Source organism: Nyctibius grandis, chromosome 18 (assembly GCF_013368605.1).
Source record: "Nyctibius grandis isolate bNycGra1 chromosome 18, bNycGra1.pri, whole genome shotgun sequence".
In the NCBI taxonomy this organism is placed as follows: Eukaryota; Metazoa; Chordata; class Aves; order Nyctibiiformes; family Nyctibiidae; genus Nyctibius; species Nyctibius grandis.
In genome coordinates, this window is record NC_090675.1 from 4,710,695 (window position 1) to 4,730,283 (window position 19,589).

Below are 19,589 nucleotides of genomic sequence, written 5' to 3' on the forward strand. Positions count from 1 at the left end.
CTCAGCACCACCCCATAGAGCAATGAAACATCCATCTATCCTGTGTTCTCCTGCGCCCAAGGGCTGTTGATCCTTTACAAAAAGGCTGGGGTTTCCCAGTGTTGCTGCCTGTCTTAAGAGGTAGGAAAGAAACTGGGATGCTTTTTTTCCTTCCTTCCTGGCTGCTGCTTTTCCTGGACTTCTTCAACACTCTCCACCACCAGGATTACCTGAACGTTTTAAACTCTTTCTGAAGAGCTGGTGACGTTTGCAGGTGATGGGTTGATTCCAGAGCGAGGCCCCGAGAAAATTCCAGGTGACTGATAATAAAACCATGAAAACTGGCCCTGCAGCCTTGTCGCAGAGCTGTAACTGGTCTGTACTGTGCAGCCAGTGATATCCTGCAATTGTATTTTTTCAGGGTATGTGAGAGTTGCTGTCAAAAACAAATCCCTTCAGCCTTTCTGTTCCTTCACCAGCTCCCCGGCCCTGTGCAGTGCAGGGTCTCAGGATCTCCTGTAATAGCTGGGCAAGAACGACGGGTCCCTGGGGCACCGTGTTGCTTATTTCTAGAGCGGGTGCTGGTGGCATCCACTGCTGCCGCAGGCTTCGCTGTGCTCCAGCGGCTGGAAGGAGGATGATTTGAACTTTGCTTGGGGGAAAGGTCCATGCGGGCTCAGCCCAGCGTAGGTGCTGGGCAGGGAGCTGATGGAAGCCTTTGCTTTACAAGGCTGCTGCTCCTTGCTCACGTCAGGTCGTCAGCACCAAGTCCCTGCTCGGGGCAGGTGACTCCAGCTCCATCTCTTATGTAGTTCCACCATATAATTCATTAACGTGCGTATTTACAACCTAGTGCCCAAGCCCTGGTACCTCACAGAGCTAACGCTGTAGCGCATGCCTTTGTTTGCAGACATCACATTTCAGTGCCGTTAATCGTACGGTGAGGATTAATAAAACATGAAGTTTAAAGATGCCTAAATCACAGTGAGGGAGCTGGTAATCTCTGCCAACAATAATATTTGCACTTTATTTTCATCTAGCATCCAACCAAGGAGCGAAGCCTGGGCCGGGGAGCAGTACTGCTGTGTGAATATGGACGGGGTGAGGATGGCACGGGGATCCCGACCTGCTCCTTGGGCACCACGGGTGGCTCAGAAGAGGCGATGGGTGGGACATCCTTCCTCATCCACCTTAGGGACCTCATCCCCCTGGGGTGCTGTGCTCATGCCCACAGCTGGGCGGGTGCTTCAGGGATGGGTTTAATCCAGGGGTGAGGTAGGGGTGAGACGTGCAGTGGCCTCTCTGCATGGGGACACTTGCAGAGGGGACTTCTCTTAGGAATGTCCCCTCTCAGGAGGTGGATGTACCAGGTCTCTGCTTGATGCTGGGAGACCTGTGGGTCACCAAAAGTGCAATTCTGCTTTTGCTGGGGCTGCCCGTGTCCCCTCCCCACTGCAGCCCCAAGGCCAGCGCACCCGGCTCCAAGGGGCACCGCAGCCCCAGTGCCGAAATCAGGGCCAGGAACATGCTGCTGCCCTGGGAAGGGTGTTTCCTCCCCGTCTCTTTGCTGCCTAACAAGCATCCTTGTCAAAATAGCTAATTTCCTTCCAGAACAAAAAGTCACCTGAATACATTTGGAAGCCGTATTGCACTATCAGGGTAATCAGAATTTAATTTGATGCAGTCAAGGCTCTAAAAAGATGTTATCAAGGGGAACATCAAAGCTGGAATCCTGCACTTGGAAATGCAACTGGAATGCTTAGTCCAGATTTCTCATTTTATCGGAGTCTTTCAAAATATCAGTCTAAATAACAAAAAATGAATATTAAGAGTATTTGCAAATTAATGTCTTTTGTAGCTGAACAAAGGCCACTGTCTAACCTACTTCTTTCACATGTCTGGGACAGTCTCTTATTAAATCCTAATTATACAATTTTGTTGTGTCTAATCATTTCTGCACTTGCAGGAATTAAAACTGAAGCTCATTTCCCCGTTTGTTGCACCACGCTGCTCCTCGGGCTCCTGATCCTGCAAAGTGAGGCTGTTCCCAGCCGAGAGAGGGGGGACAGAGATGGGGGGAAGGTCAGACGGGGACCTGGGCTTGTTCTTTCTCTCCTGGGTCTGTTACAGCCTCAGGGCTTTGCATCCTTCCCAGCTCTTGCGATAGCCGAGGAAAAGCTCCAGCTCTTACTAGGGAATGTGATTGTGCAACACTATGATTCTCAAAGTACAGTTTCAGAAGGGAGAAAGGCATCTCTAGGCCCTTTGGGTGCCAAGAAGATTGAAAATGTGACCAAAATGCACCCTGGGGATGGAGTGCTCCTTTTTGGGGAGGTTTTGCTCCAGGCCTTGACCATATTCCCTTCAAACGCCACCATTTCTGTGCCAAGGTTGTTTTGCTGCCCGGCACGTGCCGAGCTGGGGCGGTGGGTGACGGCACAGCAGCCCCTGCCCAGCGCCGCAGCCATCACCCCCTCTTTTCCTTCAGCTCCCATTTCTGCAGAGCCCGAGCCCAAACGCCGTCATTCCCCCGCACAGAGGACACGAGGGACAGGCTCGTCCCTGGCTTTAGCCCTCGGAAACGTTGTGGGGGAGCTTTGGGGGAAAGGAGGTTCAGTCAACTTCGTTAGGGAACTAGCACGGATCTTGTGTTCAAACCTTTGAAGTGTTAATTAAAAGGAATTATGCAAAGGAGCGAGGATTTGAAACATTCATTTGAATCTCAATAAGGCATCTGTATTAAAAATAGCAGCGGGATCAACGACAGATACAGCAGTTTGGGAGCAGAACGGTCCCCGTGGCCCCGCCGCTGTCGGGCAGCGGTTTGTGCCCGCTCCCTGCCCCGAACGGGCACCACGGAGCGTGGCACGGCAAGAGCTTGGGAAAACACTTCTTGCTTAATATTTAAGGATCTTGAAAGCATCTCGTTTTAAAAAAGGCCCTGTGGGGTCTGGCGTGGCTTTTAGCTGCAGTGTGTGGGGAGGGACAGTGGGGTGTGCGGGCTGGTGAGGTGGGTGCAGGGCTGGGACCACCCCGGGGCACCTGGTGTGGGGCACAAGGCACCCCACAGAGAATGCAGCCCCCCCAGACCCCAAACCACCCCCCGCCCTCCCGCCAAGCCCTGGCACGGCCCCTTCCAGGGGACACCAGGGGGCTGCACCTCTCCGGCACCACCCTTCATTAAAACCCCCGGCATGTCCTGGCCCTCGCTCGTTCCAACAAAAAGCATCCAGGGTATTAATTACCAGATCAGCGGATAACGCAGTTAAGTTTACTTTTGCACCGTGCGGACCCAACGGGAATGTCAATGCCTCCTGCCCTTGGTGTCGGCGCTGTAAGGGCACTAGCGGTTGGGTGCCCCGATGGGCTCTGGGTGGGCTGTGCCGGGCCAGCAGCACCACGGGGGCACCAGCACCGAGACCCCACCTCTGCAGAGAACCGATGCTCTCGGTTCATCCCCAGCACGGGATGCGAGGAGCAGGTCCTCCGGCAGGGACAGCTTTGCCGGGCAGCGAGCTGGGGGGCTGCAATGATGGGCCGAGAGCAGCCTGGGCAGGGGATGGGGGCAAGGAGCTTCGCTGGGGCCACAGCCCCGTGGGGAAGGTGCTGATGGGCAAAGATGGAGCCTCACTGCAAAATTATGCAGCAATTTCAAAGGCTGGGGCTGTAACCTCAGCTGCAGGTTTGATTAAAAATATATGAATATCAGCCTGACCTTGGGCAGGGCTTGGGGCTGGTGCTCCCCCGGCAGCCCCTCGTCCCCCGCGGCGGGAGGAGGTGAAGCTCTCGTCCGAAACACAGCGCGGGGGTAACCCCAACGCCTGCCTCCCCACCCCAGCGAGTGGGATTTCCATGGATGGGGCCTCCCCAGTCCCTTTTGGATGCCTGAAGTCTGCAGAGGGGACCCCGGAGCCAAGGGTTGGGCTGTCAGACCCCCACCAGGGATGCTGCCAGACCCCCCCCCAGGGATGCTGCCGGTATCCACGGCAGCCCTCCTGCCCGCATCACGGTGCGAAGGATTCCCTGTCCCTTGCCCTGATGAGCCAAAAAAAAACCCTGGTGACAATGTCAGCTTAGGAAAGGGCCTCTCCTTCTGCCAGGTGACACGGAGCTGGGAGGGAAACTGGAAATCTCCAGTTGGATGCAGAGGGGCAGAGGTGATATTCCCTGTGCGCCATAGCTGCGCCCCAGCATGCAGGGAACGGGGAGAGGAGGGCGGGGGTTTGGCTCCTTCTACAGATATGTTTGGGACCAATAGGTACCAGCTCGGGGGCTGCAGGGAATCCCTGCCAGTGTCACTCGATAGTGTATACCCTGCAAAAGAATTAATAATCCTTCTGGCTGCCTCGGCGCGCAGCTCTCCCCGCAGGAGCTGTTCTCGGTGCAGGACCGACTCGCTGCAAATACAGCCCCAAAATATTTGCTGCACGCGAAGTCTTGTCACTCCAAGCGCCAGCGATGGCTTGAAAAGCTGTTCCCCCCACCCTCGAAACCCCCACCCAGAGCCGCAGACCCCAGCGCTCTCCCCTCCGGGCTTCCCCTCGTCTGGTTTCTCGCCGTGGGTTTTGTGTCCCAGCCCAGCCCCGGGGGTGCCGGTGCCAGGGCAGGGTGAGATGTGCCCGGTGGCGATGAGCTGTGGGGGCTTCCAGAAACGTCCCCCTCTCTGAGCTCTAATTTAAAAACCATTTTGTTTCGCCTCAGACATTTTAACCAGCAATTTGCTCTCATGAAAGAACACAATACCCCTTTAGGAAAGAAGAAATAAACTCATTCTTTCAATTAAATTTCTCCTGACCTTACGAAAACTTTTTCCCCATTCCCTCTTCTAAAGCAGCAGCTTTTCTTTTTTTTTTTAATATTATTTTTGTGATCTCCAATTCCACCGGGAGACAGAAGAAATCAGCATATCAGAGAAAACAAGGATTCTTGTGATGCCCAGCAGTCACTAATTAACAAATTAAAAAAGAAAAAAAAAAGCAATCTCTCCGCAGATAGGATTGTTTTCTGGCCATGTTGCCTTTTCTTTTGTCGGCGCTGTGACAAGGAGCTGCTTTATTGCTGCAGATAGAGCAGATTAAACCAGCGCTCTCACGCCGCTCGCCTGGTTGGATGGGTTTGTGCAGCTCCTTGTTTCGGCCCCCAAAGAAAATGTCTCGCCCCCACTTTTATCCTCTTGCGGTGGGTTTATTTGGAGACCTGTGTAGGTGTGAAAACTGCGAGTGAGTGTTAAAGCTGTCGCATCCAGCCCCCAGCTGGACCATGACCCTGAGCATCCCTCGAGGATGGGGGCTCAGGGGGCCAAGTCCAGCCCACAGCGCCCAGTGCCTCCACTGGGGAACATCTGGAGAACATCTGGGCTTCCACCACATCGTCCACCTCCCGCTGAAGTCCGCAGTCCCCCGCTGGCAGCAGCCCCAGGGTGGGCTCAGCCTGTCCCTCCCGGCACTCTCACAGCTCAGCCCGCAGCCCACCCTGCTCCATACCACCTTCCTGGGCTCCTTCTTCCCCATTTCAGGACCGTTTTGGCCTCTCCCCCGTCCCAGGCGCTCACAGCCCTGCCTGGGGACAGTGCCCGAAGCAGAGGCTCTGTTGGGGACCGAGCTCTCTGTTCACACAGCGGTGACCGAAGGTGGCACCTGCGGGTCTCCAACCTTATTTTGGCTCACGGTCCCCAAGAGCGTGGAGCAGAACGGGACCCCCGAACCCACCTTCACAGCGCCAGTCCCCGGGGCTCAGCGCTGGGGTCCCAGCCCTGGGACCAGCTCTCGGGGGCTCTGCTGGACTGAGGCAGAAGGGCAGGACGGTTCCCTGCGCTTTTGGGGCGGGTCAGACGTTGGTCTTTGGCCAAAGGACCTTGGAAGCCCTCTTCGTCAAGGTCCCCTCCGTGGGCCAGCGTCCTTCGGAGGCTCCGGGAAGTGTCACCCTGCAGAGTGTTTGCTGTGGCGATGGGGGGGTTTGCTTCATTCCCCAAACACCACCACCCTTGTGTTCCTCTGAGCCGTCCGTAAGTGGGTCCGTCCTTGGGTGCTGGCACCCCCGGGAGCCCCGTGGGGCTGGGGCGTGTGGGGCTGTCCCCAGGGAGGGCAGCTTTAGGGAGCAATGATGAGCACAAGCCTGACCTGGGCGCAGCTGCGGGCAGGACCCCAGCACTCCCCGAAACCTCTGCCCGCTGCCGTCCTGGGTGCCGAGCCGGGGACGCACGTGGCTGCAGCAGGTGGATGTTACATCAAAACACTTTTTTTTTCTCCTTTTTTTTTAATTGCCCAGGTTTCCCTGGCCAAGGGCCGTGTGCGGGGGGGTGACAGAGAGCCCCGGCGAGGGGGGCGTGGGGCAGAAACCTACCCGTCCTCCGCAGGCAGCTCCCCCTCGTTGGGCTCCCATGCTCGGGTGACCTAATTAAATTAATTTTGGTGGATTCTTTTTTTTTTTTGGGTCTGGCTTAAAGATAATGAGCCAAAAGCTGCCCTGATTTCTTTCTTCCGAGTAAATTCTCCCATTTAATTATTCACCAAGCGTGGCTGCGCTCACCAGTCGTGCTCACAGGGGCGGCCGGTGCCGGGTGTGAACTGGGGACCGGCTCCGGCCACCCCAGCGGGACCCACCCTGCCCCATCCCACCAAACCCTTCATCCCTTCAGGGATTTTGCTGGGACCCCCCGCAGCCCCTCAGCCTGCTGCTACCAAGTGCAATGAGATCGTCAGGCCTGATGCCACGGGGAGGGACACGGCGGGTGCCGGTGGCTCCCCATCCCCCGGGTGCCTGCGCAGGGCCCAGCAGCGCTGCAGAGCCCCTTCCTTGCTCCGCCAGGAACTGGGAAAAGTGTTTGCTCTTCAAATGGTTTCTTCTCCCCGTGGCCCTGGAGCGGTAATAAATCCTCACGGATTTATAGCAAAAGGCAGCGAATGGAGCCGCTGCCCAACGCATGCTTCAAGGGGAAACGCTGTCGGCGGGTTCCCGGCTCCCGAGGTTAAAACATCGTTGAGTCGTTTTTAATTGTTTTTCATTAGTTTTAATTTGCTGGCCCTCAACCTGCAGCGAGGAACGCGGCAAATGGTCGGTTCCTCCAAGCGGGTCATCTGCCCCAGGGCTCCGAACAGGCGTGCTGGGCTGGGCAGTGCCTTGCCGGGCTGTGCCATGCCGTGCCGAGCTGTGCTGTGTCAAGCCATGTCCTAACAGGTCACGCCAAGCCAGGCCATGCCCTGCCAAGCAGGGCTGTGCGGTGTCATGCCCAGCTGTGCAAGGCCAGGACATGCCAAGCCATGCCACGCTGAGCCAAGCCGAGCCACATGGGGCAAGGCTGTGCTCAGCTGAGCCATGTAGTGCCATGCCATGACAAGCCATGTCACATCGGGCCAAGCCGTGCCGAGCCAAGCTGTGTGGGGCCGGAATGTGCTGAGCTGTGTTGTGCCATGCTGAGCTGTGCAGGGCCAGGCCATGCCAAGCTGTGCCATGCTGCTCTGGGTTGTGTGGACCTGTGCAGGGCCAGGTCATGCCAAGCCCTGCCATGCTGAGCTGAGACAAGCCATGTGGGACAAGGCTGTGCCAAGTTGTGCTGCAGTGTGCCAAGCCATGCCGTGCCATGCCAAGCCACGCTGGGCCACACCGAGTCAAGCCATACCAAGCAAGGCTGTGCCGTGCCGAGCCAAGCCAAGCCATACCACACCATCCCGAGCCAAACCCTTCCAAACCGCGCTAAACCACCCAAGGAGCACACTAGACCGAGCCATACCACGCCAAACCGTGCCAAGCCCAGCCATGCCAACACCAACAGGTGGCGACAGGTCCCCATTGCACCCCTATAACCCCCCCAGTACTGAACAGGGTCGCCGCGCCGAGCCGTTGCGGCTCAGCACGGCTCGGCGCATCTCGGCACGGCTCGGCAAACCTTAAACCAGCCCGTTTCGCCCCCCCGTCGGGTTATCAAGCTGGTTAATCCCGTATGTAAATGGCAGCCAATGGATGGTGCCGTTGCGCGGGGTTGGGATTAGCGGCGGGGCGAATGGCTGGCACTTTTACTGGGATTACAGAACAAAGAGCTGCGCTCCCTGCCCAGCCGGAGCTGGGGGGATTTTATATGTAACTCCCCCCCTCTCCCTCCCCGTTTTCTCTCCTTCCCTCCAGCCCCCCCCGCAGCCCCGGCCCCGCCCGGGAGGCGGCTCCCCCGACCCCCCCGTCCGCCCCCGCCGCTCCCGCGCAGCCTCGCCGGGGGAGGCAGCAGCGCCGCGCCCCAGCGCCGCGGTAAGGAAAAGTTTTGGGGTCCCCCCCGCTGCTTCGTGGGTCACACACACCCCCCGGCCTAGTGCTGGGGGTGGGGAGCGCCGTGGTGGGGGGGGGGATGCGAGGGGTGATGGGGCTGGGGGGGTGTTAGGGCTTGGGGGGGGTGGTGGGGGGTTCGTTAGCGGTGGGGAGAGCAGGGGTCGTGAAGGCTGGGGGGGGTGATGGGGCTGGGGGATGTAGGGGGGCATTAGGGCTGTTGGGGGGTGATAGGGCTGTGGGGATGCAGGGGGGCATTAGGGCTGTTGGGGGGTGATAGGGCTGTAGGGGTGCAGGGAGGTGTTAGGGCTTGGGGGTGTGCATGGGGGGTAGTAGGGCTGGAGGGGATGCTGGGGGGCAAGAGGGCTGGGAGGGGATGATGCTGGGCTTATTAGGGCTGGGGGATGTAGGGGGGGTATTAGGGCTGCTGGGGGGTGATAGGGCTGCGGTGGTGCAGGGGGGCACAAGGGCTTGGGGGATGTTGGGGGGCAATAGGGCTGGGGGGGATGCTGGGCTCATCAGTGCAGAGGGGGCAACAGGGGTATGGGGGGAGGGTAGTGCTGGGGGATGCTGGGGAGCGATAGGGCTGAGAGGTGGGGGGGCATTAGGGCTGGGGGGGCTGTAGGGCTCAGGGGAGATGCTGGGGATATTAGGGCTGCGGGGGATATTGAGCTCATTGGGGCTGGGGGGGGGCATTAGGGCTGGTGGGGGGGAATACTGGGGGTGATGATGGGGCTTGGGGTTGGTGGGGTCCGTCAGGGCTGTGGGGGGAGGCAGTAAGGCTGGGGGGGTATTAGGGGATGGGGTGCTCGGGGTGGTAAGGCAGGGGGGTGCAGGTGGCAGTAGGGCTGGGGGGGTTGGTCACACTGGGAGTGCTGGGGCAGCCGGGCAGGGGATGTCGGGGTGGCCTTCGGTGCCCCCACCCCAGCGCTGTCCCATGTCCCTAAGGCAGCTCCGGGGCCGCCACCTGCCCCGGCTGCGGCTGGTGGTGCGGGCAGGAGCGGGGCTGCGGGCAGGGCTTTGCCGGTGCGGGGAGCGGCGGCAGCGCGGCTGGAAATAGAGGTGCGGGGTTGAGCTGATGAAGCGCTCGGGGCTTCGGCCGCGCTGGTAACCCGGCCTTGGCACCGCGGCCCGTGGGCTGGAGGGACAAATATCCTCTGCAGGGGCAAGCAGAGGTTTCTGGGTGCGCAGGGACGGCCGCTGATGGGGAGAAAGTTGCTCCCTGGGGAGCCGGTGCCCTTGTCCTTCCAGCGCGCGGGGCTGGCGGTGGGGCTTATCTGGGATAAGCTGTAACTCGGAGCGATCCTATTAATGCGTCTTGCGCCGGAGCGAGCCTCGGACCCAGCGGCACCGCACAGGTAACTGCGGGGGTTGGTGGTGGGCACTGGGCGAGAGGCTTTGGGGGTGTTGGTGCCGCCGAGCATCACTGCGGGGCCACAGGGCCAGGTGTCGCGGGCGCTTCGGGGTCGGCTGCTTGGCCTCCTGCTGTATCCATCGGTGTGTGAGCTCCAGACAGAGGGACCGCGTGGGGCTGTCAGCACGGAGCCCCCGCGTGATGGGAGCCCCCGGCTTCGGGGTCTCTGCTCCCCGCGCCGCTCCCACTGGAGGAGCTGCTGGAAGTGCTGCAGCTGGGGAATAACCCTGCGGTTGGGAGCACCTTCAGTTCTGCAGACCTCTGGTCCCCGCCGGCACGGCCGGACCTGCTACGTCGGCTGTCGGCTGTCCGGGCCCGCGGAATCTCCAACTCTGGTGGGAGCTGCTGCAGCGCTCACTCTGAAATGAGAAAGCGGCGCGGTGGCTGCCGGCGTCAGAGCTGACCCCGCCGGGGCCAAGGGGCCGGGATGCTGAAGGCTGTGGCCTGGCGCCTCTGCTGCATCCCGTGGGTGCCCGCTGGCGCAGCGAGCCCCGGTGCAGCGGCCTGTGCTGCCGGTGGGGCCGTATCAGGCGGCCGGTCGGGTGTCAGGGTCGCCTTCAAGCCGCGGCAGCGCGGCGTGGCTCTGCGGCCGCCCGCGGGTCCCCTGTTCCTCTCCCTTCGCCCCCGCAGAGCCGGGGTCCCAGTGACCGCCGGGGTCTCAGTGGCTGCTGGGGGACGGGGCGCCCTGGGTTGGGGCTGTGCCACTGGTTTTCCCACGCGCCGCTGCTGTCCGAGCTGGTGTTGCCTCTCAAGGCCGCGTTTTTGGGGTGAACCTGGCCCGGGATGCGTCATTGCTGGGTGTGGGAAGGGGTCGGGCAGCTGCCCTCGCAGGGTGTCTGCAGGAGCCGGGGGGTGACAAAGGGGACACACGTCGGTGGCCACTGCTGCCTCCCTGTGCTGTCCCTCCCGGGAGGGCTTTCGCGTCTCTGCGGAGGAGCTGCTGGCGCTGCTGCGGGTCGCTGCTCGTTTGGGTTCGCTAATGAGAAGCCGGGAGAGGAGGGAAGGAACCTGCTCAGGGACGTATTTAGCAACCTGCCCTACCAGCCCGGGCGAGGGACGCGGTGCCCTCGCTGGCAGCCCGGCACTGTCCCCAGAGCCCAGCACAGTGCCAGCAGGCATCCGGTGGGACCGTGTGTGGGGCAGGAGGTGACAAGGAGTGTGGGCTTTGGGGCCAGCACGGAGGGGACAGGTCTGGCTGTCCTGCGTGATGTGCATCACTTATGACTTGAGCGATGCTCTGCTTAAAAGAAGGAGAAAACCCCCAAAACCCAAAAATCCCAGACCAAAACACGCGACCTCTCGCTGTTGGAGCTGAAGGGGGATTCCCATCTGCTGCTCCCGCAGGAAATAGCTCAGATGTTTTTCGGCAATTATCAATGCCCCGGACTTCCTTTGGGAATTTTGGCGGCTGCACCCGTCGGCCTGGCTGGAGGAATGCGGGGGGACTCCGGGCAGCGCCGCGGGGCTGGCCCCAGGCATGGGCACAGGGCTTGGCGCCGGCCGTCCCCGCCTGGGGCAGCAGCACGCTGCCCGTCGGCCGGTGGGTGCGGTTCCTCCTTGTGCCGCCGGCACCCATTTGCAGATGCCTGTGGCAGGTGGACGTGATGGTGGTTTGTCATGGAAGAGGAGGTGTGGATGGGGACTGCTGCTCCCAGGACAGCTGGGCTTGGTTGTAGGTGGTGGGTGATGGTTTGGGGAAGGGGATGTGTGGGCGGGGGGCTGTGGTGGTGTCCATGCTCTGCTCCTGGCCCTTTGGCCATGTCTCCTGTGTTGCACCTCGTCGGCAATGACAAACCTCCTCGGGGGCTTTGGGGGGAGCAGAGGCAGATGCTGAAGGCAGGTGGGGTGGGTTTGCCACCACCAGAAGCCTTCTGCTTGAGGACAGGGAGCAGGAGAGGGAAGGACCTACTGGGAGCCCCTCCTGAGGATGGAGATAGCCATCCAGGAGCTAAAAATGTCTTTATTGATTCATTTATTGGGAAGAGCCCAGCTGGAAGCTGTGGGGAAGGGCCTCCAGTGTCCGTCTGGATGCTGGCCTGAGCAGCGGGGCTGGGGGCAGAGACCAGCCCCGGCTGGAGGTTTGTGGGTCTTTGCAGACTGGAGCAAGGTTTCCTGGAGACCGTGCTCTGCCCCGGTGCAGCCTGTCCCTGCACAGTTTTATTTAAACTTCTTGAAGCATCGTGTTTAAAAAGAGGTCAGGAGCCCTTGGTCCGGTCCAAAGCTGCGGCAGGCTCAGGGCTGGGGTCCAGGTGGATTTTATAGCTTGGGCGTTTGGGGTTTTTTTTTTTTTGCTCACCGGTTCGATGCTTCGTTCCTTAGTGCAGCCTCGCTGGTTGAATTTGCTTCGAGCCCAAGAGCAAAACATCCCGTGAGTCCGGGCAGGCGCTCGGCCCCGCTGCGTGGTGCCCCCGTGGTGGGGGAGCGATGGGCTGGGATGGGGGGCTGCCGCCGGAGGAACCCCCCGAGGGAGCTGGGGCATCGCTGTGGTGGGGATACCCCCGTGTCTCGTCCCGGTTCGGGAGCCATGGTCAAACACCGCCTCACAGCCACCGAGTTGGTGCTTCCCCAGGGACTCACCTGCAGCGCCAGCGTGGGTGTCCCGTAGGGGGGACGCTGCGAAGCCAAGCGCTGGGTGCACGGGTCACCTCCCCGAGAGCAGGCTGTGCTGGGGTGGGATTCGCATTCCTGCGCGCAAACAGCTGCTGTTTGAGTTTCGTGGCTTCACGTTGCCTTGTCTCCGCTCTGTGCTGGTCTGGCTGGTTTAGGGACAGAATTAACCGCAGTGGGATGGGCAGGGGACCAGCGAGGAGCATCGCTGCGTGTCCGCGCGGGTGTCACCGTCCTTCAGCATGGCTTCCCCCGCAGAGCTGAGCTCCCCCTCTCTGTGAGGGATGAGGTGTCTGTCTTCACTGTCTTTAAATCTGCAGCACCAAAAGGTGCCAGTGCCAGTGGGGAGGTCGGTGCAGACCTAGCAGGGGGCCTGGAAATGTGTCACCCAGCACCCACCTGCGAGCCTGGGACTTCTGCCCCAGCTTGAAGATGTCCCCTGCCCGTGGATGACGTCCCCAATGGGGTGTGCTGGGGTCTGGCTGCACCCCTGAGCCGTCCAAGTGGTGGGTTTAAGTGGATGGGTGCAAATGCTTGTGGTGGGCACCCCGGACCTGCTGCTGATCCACCCCTGGAAAGCCTGGGAGCTCAGAGGGTGCTTTGGGGTACAGATCCCTCTGGAGATGGTGGGGGGAAACTGGTGCACAGGGTGTCTTGTAACTTTTTTTTTCATTTTTTTTGGCATTTCTTGCACTTTTTGGTGATGCATGAGGGGCTGGTCGCTGGCAGGGGTTGTGTGTCCTGCCTAGGTTGGGGGTTTGGTGTTCCTGAAACAGAAAGCTCCCCCTGTAATGGGTGGATGGAGGTTGGGGGGATTTGCACGCTTCCAAGAGGAACACGCGGTGCCTGGGCCCTGATCACCAGCAGCTCTATGGTGTAGTTTGAAGAGGGGCTGAGAAATCCCTGTATGTGAGAAGAGGTGTTTGGTAGAGAGCTTGGAGCTAAGCCCCATCCCTGGCTGAGGTACGGGATGGACACGTGGGATCCCAGCTGCAGGTCGCGCTGGTGGCGAGGCCATCGAGGAGCCCTTGGCTTCCTCCTCCCTCGCTAAAAAAAATGGAAAAAAGGCAAAAAAAAATCTCAAAGCTTTCCCTCTGATAAGTGCTGGTTAGAAGAGCATAGAGGCGGTCAGTCTGGCTTAGGGAATCCTCGTGGTGGGTGGAGAGGGAGAAGGAGTCCTCTGGAGAGAGGTAACGGTGGGGAAATGAAACCGTTGCAGCAGGTGAAGACCACCTCCTTGGTTTTGTCTGGTTGCTGTGTGAGAAGATGCTTCACCCACCTTTAAAGGGTGGCATGCGGGGACAAGAGCATCGCCGTGCCCAGGTTTCGGCAGAGCTGGTGTCTTGCGTTTACCTCCGGCTGTGTCTGCGTGGACGTGTCTCCTGCCTGGGAAACCACCCGCTCCTTAGTGCCTGCATGAGGTCACCTTGCCTTGGGACACTGGCCACTGAGCTGCTCATCTGCTGCTGGAGCTCCAGCCTGGTGGCACCGACAGGTTGGCCCCGGGCGGAGGAGATGGAGATGGCTCCCTGAGGATGGAGGTGGCTCCCCGGGGATGGGCCGAGCTCCCCATGCTGGCACGCACAGGTGAAAGGGGCAAACCCAGCCCTGCTTCTAATTAGCGGCAATCCTGGCGCCTGAAATTAAGCCCATCACTTTATAAGGGCTCGGCGCCGGGGAGCACGCATGGCATGTCACATTGGTGACGGCACCCGGGAGCGGTGCCGGTAAGGCAGGCGCTGCCCTCCCCTGCCCTCAGGGAGAGCCTCCGGGATGGCGAGAGGTTTAGGACGAGGCTTGAGATGAGCTTTTGGGCTGCTGGTCTGTGCTCCGCTGCAGGGCAGAGACCCCGCTGCAGCGGTGGGGTTTCCCCTGGATAGGTGCTGCTGCTCAGACCTTCACAAAAGGGACCCTAAAGGATGGTTTGCATTCGGGGCTGGACCGGGGTGGGTATTTTGGCATATCTGCCCCTGGCATCGGTAGGATGGGGCTGTGCCTGCTGCGGTCGGGCTTTGGGACCCGTGTGAGGCTCCCATCGAAGTCACGCTCCTTCCCCTCGGGTCGGTTTTCTGCTTGTTTCATTGCAGGGTAGGAGACAGAGACGGAAAAACCTGTAGGAAAGGCAGGATTCGGTCTCCCTAATTAGTAGGGGCCTGATTTTCATTGCTACCCAGAGCTCTGGTAATGATTAAATATGTGGGAATTATCCTTATTATGTGTATTGCGTTAGTATTTAGCGGGCCAGGACCCCGTTTGCTGTGCAAACAGTGACCGACAGCCCTAGCCCGGAGGAACGCCGTCTCCGCACGCTTGTTGCGTGTCCTGGGCCGGGTGGGTTCGGGTTTGAGCCCTGTGTGCCCGTGGCATCACCCGAGTTGCTACCGCAGCTCTGTTCCCCAGCGCTTAGAAGGATTTAAAACATCGAGTTGTCCGTCTTTTTTGGTGCATACGAGTCACATGTGTTTTAGTATAGGAAAAAAAAAAATCAGTGTATTAACGTGAGCTCTGAAATCGTGATTTATATATAGATTTAAAATATATATATATATATTTGGCACCTGGGCTGTCAAAGCCCAGGAGTTGGCTGCTGCCTTTAGACGCTCTCGCTTTATCGTTGGAGGGCTCCCATAAAGCAATCTCGTTAAGTAAATATAACGATATTAGGACCCACCATCTGCTGAAACGCTGCTGCGCAGAGCTGGCGTGGCGGGAGCTGCCTGCTTCGCCCCGGCTCCTTCGTGCCGGTGTCCGCCGCGGGTCTCGCACATCCTAGGGTGAGCAGGAGTGGTTGGTACAGATGGAGAAGGGGCTTTTGCTGATGGTTTCCTCCCTTTTAACCAGCTGAGGGATGAGCTGTTGAACCCTTCCAGCCGGTGAGAACCGATTCCCATCAGCGCGGTGGGGCTGTTGGGATGGCGTTAGGGTCATTGGCAAGTCCCCCCAAAACTGGGTCACCACGTTGCCAAGCTGTGGAGACCCCGATGTGTGGGGATGCTCTGGTCTACGAGGACACCCCAAGATGCCACCAGGTCCCTGCATCCCACAGCATCATCCTCGCTCCCATCCGAGCTGTGGCACAAACCCGTCCCAGCAGCAGCAGGGACATCCCACACCCGCCACGGGCGCTGGAAGCCCTTTTGCAATCGCTGTCAGGAAGGATCGTGCTTGGTCGGCAAAATATGTGAGGAACTCCGCTTGTTTAAAGTGCCTTTGGGGTTTTGGGCCTTAAATAAACATCCTGGTTGGGGTTTGGGTTGGAGGTTTTCGTCCCGGGAAAGGCAGGCGGGGGGAAGGGAGCCATGCCGGTGCCCCAAGTCTGCGTGCGCCTTCTGACAAGGTTATAAATTAGCTTCATTAGAGGAGGATCACTGAAAATAAATTGCTCTGCACCCTTTAGGGGCATCACCGGGCTGTAATTTCATCTCGTCTTGCTGGGGAAAAATGCCTAGAAACGCCTGAAGTGAAATTACAGCGTTTTACCCTGAGCTAGAGCTTGGTATTTTTGCCCCCAAAATGCAAATACCCCCCGTGCCCCCAAATAAAGCTCGGCCCGGGGCTTGCATTGAAGGCGGGGGGTTAGTTGGGGTTCGCTGCAGGTTTCTGACACACACTGGCCCCTTGCCACCGCTGCCCGACGGCTTCAGTGGGAGAGCAAGCTGGCTGGGGAGAGGAGCACTGGGACCGCCATGGAACAGCGGGGTTCAGACCGAGCGGCCGTGTGCTGTTAGTGCAGATCTGTGGCGGGAGCGGGCGGCAGGCGACCTTCAACGGGACATGAAACATTTATTAAAACAGTTAAAATTAGTGTCAGGTTGTATTTATTTATTTTATTTACCCAGAGAAGCTGTGGCTGCCCCCTCCCAGGCAGGTTTAAGGCCAGGTTGGATGAGGCTTTGAGCAACCTGGTCTAGTGGAAGGTGTCCCTGCCTGTAGCAGGGGGGTTGGAACTGGATGATCTTTAAGGTCCCTTCCAACCCAAACCAGTCTGTGATTCTATGATTTAAAAAGAGAGGGGGAAAATAAAAAAGACAGAGGAGAGGAGAGTGTGACCTGAGAGTCTCGCGAGATGACCAATGTGGTGCGGTGCATCGCCCCATGCAAGCTCCTGGAGCAAAGACCTGGCTCCGGGGTGGATCCAGCATCCGCCCGTGCCCTTCCCACAGCTCCCTGATGGATCCTGCTGCACCCAGGATCTGTCATGAAAAATCTCACCTCCATCCTGGGCCCCTCAAATACTTATTGTTCAGGTGGGTTATTTTCTTTTTCCCCATGCCCAAAGGTTTATTTCTTTAGAGGGAGGTGGGAGAGCATGAGATTAGCCCCGCACCTCTCCCACATCGTCTTCCCGCAGCCGCCCCTCGGCTTTCCCCGAGCCGCCCCTCCGAGGATTACGCTCTCTCTCGAAACCCTCTTTGTTTCCCCGTGTTTGCCGTTGTCATTTATGTACAACGCCACTGCTTCTTGAAAAACAAGGCCTTTATCTCCGTGGGATTTACACCTGCCGAAATCCAGCCCTGTCGCCGTGATAAATCCGGCTCCGGCGCTGCCGCAGCGACACAAAAGTTTCCTCTGCTTCAGCTGCCGGCGAGAGCCGTGCTTGCCTCCCCCTGCACCTTGTAGCGCACAGATCCCCTCGTCTTTAAATGCCCTCTGAAAGAAGGCTGCTTGCGTTGTGCCTTCATCGCCAATACATTTTCTTCCTCCTGATTTATTTCTTTCTCGTCTAGCAGCATAGGTGCCATTGAATATTTTTTTTTTTGGCTCCTGGTTGATTTATTTTATTTTTTCTGCATCTAAGATGGGTGTTTCCATGCTCACTGACCATCGGGGCGGTGATGCCGATGGACGGAGCAGAGAGCGCCCATCCTGCGGGGCCGGGGGTGGCTGGCAGCCGCGCTCCTGGGAAGGGCTGTGTTTAACAGCTGGGCTTGCGCTGGGCTGCCATCGATGCGCTGGAGCATGTAGGCAGCCTTGACTATTTTAAACCTGATAATTACAAATAATGTGGATGTTGTCTGTGCTGTGGGTAGCCGCTGCTGAGGATGCTCCGGGATGCTGGCTTTCCTACGTTACGGGGGTCTCATCCACACCCGGAGTGGCGAGGGGGCTTTGCCATGGCACGTGCCCGTCTCACCCGGTTGCTGTCCCCTGTGGGGCAGGGAAGCTGATGCCCGTCGGCAGCTGGAGCCGGCCCTTTGGAGGTGGGGAGGTGCAGGACCAGCAGAGCAGGAAGGGAAGTGGCTCCACTGGGGCCATGGGCGAGGACAGCAGTGGGAGGGCGGTGACACGTGGCTGGCTGTCCCCGTGTGCCCCCTCCCCGCGGCTCCGCACCCCCCAAAAGCAAAATGGCAGCAGCTGGGGTGCACACCGGCATCGCCCAGGTGGGAGCCAGGACACGGTGCCAGGGTCTCCCTGCTCTTCGTCTTCCTCTTCCTCCTTCCCATAACTCTTTGCTTGTGGTTGGATCAGGCTCGGGGGGTCCCAGCCTGGCTCTGCACACCGCTGCGTGCTCCCACCTAGAAACCATCCGTGATGCCTATGAAAAACCTTACAGCAAATGCTGTTCCTCTTAAACCCACGTGCTGTGGGGTCACCGAGGGTTTTTCTGTCCTTTTCCCCCCTCCTTCCCTAACCCGCTTTTCACCAGCGATGCTGCAAAAGGCGTTTAAGCCCAGAACCTTCCGTCTCGGTATTGATTTTGCTTTCTGCTTGAGTCTCTCTTTATTGCCCTTGGTATTTTGAGAAGCTGGAAGGATGCTGGGGAGAGCCAAGCTGCCTCTTCGAGGGGCTTCGTGTCCCCGGCAGCGAGGTGATGGGCACGGGGGCCGGGGTAGGTGTTAGTGGGGATGGAGCGGTCCCCCTGCTTGGAGGTGCTGATGTCCTGGGGGTCGCGGTTTCGGGCTCGTTGAAGATGCTGGAGAGATGCAGGATCACGCTCAGCGCCTGGGGAAAGCCTCTTGTGGGGTGGCTGGGGTGGTTTCTCCTCCCGGTCCCAGATCACTGGCCTCGGGGAGAGGTTAAGGCGCTTTCTGCCATCTTGGGGGGAAAACCAGCGTTTTGCTTTTAATCAGGTTTTTGAGCTCCGCCCGGGTCAGCGACTTCGCCGAGGACAAGGCACGGCGGCAGAGCGGCCGAAATAACCCGCCTATTTAAATATTTACTTGCCCATTATAAAGTAGCTCTGTGTTTACCCACTCTGCGGCTGTGTGTGGCACGAAGAGCCGTGCCAAGAGCTCGCCGGCTCCCCCGGGCTCAGCACTCGCGCTGCCGGCTGGTGGGTGCCCATTGCCTAATTGCTAGCCACCCGTTTAAGGGGAACCAATTAAGAAATTAATTCCCAGTCTCAGGCTCCGTGGGTCTCGCTCTGAATGCTTTGATCGCCGTGGGGACGGATGCGGGCAAGCGTGCTGCTTCCCATCCTTCTGGCTCAGGCAGGAGGTAATTAGGGGGCTTTGGGTGTTGGGGTGATTTGCTCTTTGAAAATTCTCTTTTTTCTTTGATCGATTTCTACAAGTTTCGTGGCGTACGAGGCTGCGTGGGTCTCGGCGGGGTTTGGGATACGGGTCTGTGCTCGGTGACATCCTGAATTGGGGTGATGGAGAGCCTGAGCTGGTCCCTGGCGGTGCAGCCGCTCATTTCCCATCTCATGGATGAAGACATCAGAGGGTTTCCATTTTTCAACCCGACAAGCGCGCGTGTGAAAAACAAGCTGTGAGCCCAAGAATTGGGCTGTGTGCCCTCTGCCTGCCCCGTGGCAAGGTGCTCTCCCTTTGCACAGCCCCAAAAATCTCTTTTTTTGGGTGACTCGTCCCCAGTCCTGGTATCACCTCTCCTGGAAGCATTGAGCCACCTTCCACACCCAAAGCACAACGCATATGTATTTATTTTATGTTATTTATGAGGCACCTGACCCAGGCTCCTGCTTTCCCCGCTGGTGAGGATCCGGGGTGCCTCACAGCCACCTCAGCACCCCCAGAACCTGCCCTGGGCACCCTGAGAGGCGGCGGGTGCTGGACGTTGGGTGCTTATTTCCCTGCCCTCGCACCTAAAGCAGGCTCCGAATTTGGGATGCCGCTTCTCTTGGCGCTTCGTCGGGCACTGGAGCTGCTGATTAAGGGAGATGTGCCACGAGGCAGGTTTGCTTTGCAGGATTAAAAGCAAATAAATATTTATGCGCTATGCAAAGCAGGCCCGATAAGATATGCGTATCATCGGGAATTTGAAGTGGTTTCGGTTTGGGCCCAAGATGAAGGGGTGTGCGTGTCAGTGTGTTATGGGGGTTTAAAGGGATGTTTTTTTCTCCTGCTGCGTGAAAATAAAAATAGAGAGGGGGAAA